The sequence below is a fragment of the Adiantum capillus-veneris genome, chromosome 30 (assembly GCF_014529385.1).
Source record: "Adiantum capillus-veneris isolate H3 chromosome 30, ASM1452938v2, whole genome shotgun sequence".
NCBI classification, from domain to species: Eukaryota; Viridiplantae; Streptophyta; class Polypodiopsida; order Polypodiales; family Pteridaceae; genus Adiantum; species Adiantum capillus-veneris.
In genome coordinates, this window is record NC_140960.1 from 9,949,795 (window position 1) to 9,953,322 (window position 3,528).

Sequence of the window (3,528 nt, forward strand, 5' to 3'; positions counted from 1 at the left end):
CTCTTCCTGTTCATTGCGCATTTTTGCATCGCCAACTCCAACAAAAATTGCTTCATTATAGCAACTCTTAAAGCTTTCCATGTCTTTGGAGCTTCACCATTAGCTCGTAGGCTCGACCACCATTGTCTTGCGGATTTCTAGAAGAGCATAGCTATATGTTGTAGCTTGGAGGACTCCGTGAAGCCCTCATCTCCAAAGGACGCATCAAATTGTTGGATGAAGGCCAAGACTTTGTCCATGGCACCAAATGTGCCATCATAGATGAAAAAAGAGATGCTCTTTCCTCCCTCTTTGAACTTCTTGAGATTTTTTAACCTTTTCCAAGAAGCATAGGATTTTTGGTGGCCTCTCCTCTTGGGTTCTTTGAGGGGAGAGCCACTACTTTCATCGGAAGAAGAGGATGGTGATGAAGATGGAGAAGAGGGTAACCTCTTTCTTGCCCTTTTCTTCTTTTGACTCCTCTCTTCCCTCTTAGGGTGTCAGTGAGATGGGCTACGCGGCGATCTTTTCCTCTTAGGAGGATTTGGAGATCTTTGTGACCGCCATCTTCATGGAGTCACATCTTCCAAAGTGTTCGGGGACTTGCTTCTTTCTCTTTCATTTGGACCCTCCTCCTCTTCTCTCACCATAGAGAGTCCTCTTTTGGGAGTCTCCTCAAGAGACTTCCTAGGCATTCTCTCTTCTTAGGGAGGTTGGAGAATCCCATGAGCGTGAAGGTGTTGCAAAACTTCACCTTGTATGGCGGGGTTGCTCATGGCTTGGTGTAGCTTAGAAACAAGATAATTCACAAGTATAGGAGCATCATTAGTAGCACCTTCATGTGCAAAATCAAAATTATCAACATTCATTCTACTCTCATTATTATTGTCAACCATGCTAGTAAAATTTAGGTGAATGCTATCTTATTATTTAATTGCTTCAAAGCCTTAGTTGCACTCCTCTTTACTCTTGAAAATTAGCACTCAAGCCTCTACACCCGTGGCTTGGAGTATTATTAATTGCAACGAATAGAGGAGAGGGTCTAATAGAGTTATGCTAGCACCGGTTCCTATCAAGCTTAGCTAATAGCTCAATAATGGTTAAGCCAAAGGCAAGCCCCGTAGAACTCCATTATTAAGTCCATTGTTCCCGACGGTGTACCCTGTGTTAGAGTTTAGGCATCTCAAGTGAACTGCCCAATGTGAACCCATTATTTATTTTGGCTTTAGGTATTTATTTTACTTATTTGTCAAACTTTGGGTAGGGCAATTCGCTGAGGTTGGTATATAAGCAACCCTTAGCCCCCATTGTAAATCATTGATTCATTGCCAAGGTTGGTTGGTTCAAAGAAGTGTCTCTCTCTTTCTCTCTCTCGTGTATTTCTCCCGTCATTGTGCGCTTCTGCATCGCCGACTTTGACATGGTATCAGAGCGCTGGCTTTGGTGATCACAAGAAAGGAGAGGACCAGCAAGAAGAGTAAAGTGGAAGGTGGCTACGTTTTTGTCGCGAAGGCCTTGAAGGAGAACCCCCCTTGCATTCTTTGCAGCTTAACCCCTCATCCTAGCATTTTTCCTCCTCGAGCGACCCTCTTCTTGCAATAGGCCCTTGGTAGCCCAGCGTTTTTAACCCATTGGTATTTGTGTTTTGAAACACTGCCTCATTAACTGCAATTTAAGCACTTCAGAGTTACCATTTGGGATACTTGCAGGACTTGGGCATCGTTGTGGCACTAGGAGAGCTCCTGTTTTGACAGTTTTTTGAAACGCTAATGCATGAGGGTAGTGGTTGGCGTTGAACATGGGCCGGTCATCAAGATGTGGGTAGCAAAGATGGCAGGACATGCATTGCATCCAAGTGATGTAGCTACAGGTAGAGCCGCCCATCTAGTAGTTGCTATTGTATCTGCTATTAATCATGACATCATAATGACATTGACCATCGCCATGCTGAGTGGGGACTTCTTCACGCTCCACCCCAACCATATCATGCAAGAGGCCTTCGGTACGTGCGTGGCTCGTGTGTAGAACCACAGTTCCAAGCGCATCAGATTGGTGGGCGTGGGCGTGGGCGTGTTCAAGGTGGTCTAAGTGATTGCGGCGGCAGACGCTTAGTCAGAGAGGATTGTAACTTCTTTGTTTTTCTAATGCTAGCAACTAAGGATTTGTTCCCATGGTGGTTGCCTCCAAAAAACCAACAGCAACCAAATGCTATGAAGAAGTCATCGACTATCGCCAAGTTAACTGCCTATGCTTGTACCAAGTTCTCAAGGAAACTGGCCATTTGTTTGGCTCGAATTTATGAAGTCAAATGCAAATGCACGAATTTTCTCGAGGACAGAGGCAAAGGCAAGCTTGACAAGGACAGTCGCACCAGTGCTCAGTTGACTGCCTCGGTACCCGCGAGGTTCGGGAGCCGTTGTTCTAAATCAGAGAGGACGCTTTGTTTGGCTTGAGGGTTCGAAGTCAAAGACAAAAGCGAGGACTCACATGAAGACAAAGGCAAAGGCAAAGGCAAAGGCAAGTTGAATAGAGATCACGGTGATAAAGAAGTGTCGGAGGAGACCGGCATGGCATACGTGGGGGTAGCCACAGTGGCCATGACGCCACAAATCTCTAGTCAAACGGTAGTTGCCGCCACTAGCTTCGGCCAAAGAGAGGCTTGTGAGTGGCAAAGAGGGGTAGACATTTCTCCCTATATAATAGATTTGGAACTATGTGTTAGGTTCAAGGTCTTGGTGTTTGGACTCGTGAGTTGGAGTTCAAGGCACCTGCATCTGGCAAGGAACCAATCAGACGTATCTAAAACACTATGGATGAGTGCACCAATTCATTGTGCTGGGAGATTATGGACGTAATGTGTCTCACAGTTCATTATCTTGGAGTTTTTTGGATGATGTGTTCACAGTTCACGAATGGGGATTATTGGACGTAGTGTGGTCTACAGTTCAACTTTGTAAACGGCTACAGCTGCTCAAGATGGCATTATTCTTGGGGGACATGTTGATATTAGCATAACCGAGGTGTATCCAGTGGAATGGATCCTCCCCTAGGGTGTCCATGGTAGCTTCTTCATTGACTTAGTCTCACTATTGATGTCCACTATGAGCTGTAGAGAGGGTGTTAGAGTTTAGGCATCTCAAGTGAACTGCCCATTGTGAAACCATTATTTATTTTGGCTTTAGGTATTATTTTACTTATTTGTCAAACTCTCGGTAGAGCAATTCGTTGAGGTTGGTATATAAACAACCCTTAGCCCCCATTTTAAATCACTGATTCATTTCCAAGGTTGGTTGGTTCGAAGAAGTTTCTCTCTCTTTCTCTCTCTCGTGTATTTATCCCGTCATTGTGCGCTTCCGCATCGCCGACTTTGACACCCTAGGCCCTGACTTGAAACAGGAATGCCAACATAGATGTTAAATCCCTATTCCATTTACCCCCCTGCAATTAACAATTCCAACCTTTTGTAGTAAGCTTAAGAACCTCTCTTCTTAAGCAAGAAAAGAGAAACCAATAGCTCTGATACCAATGTAATGGAATTAAGCATTTAAC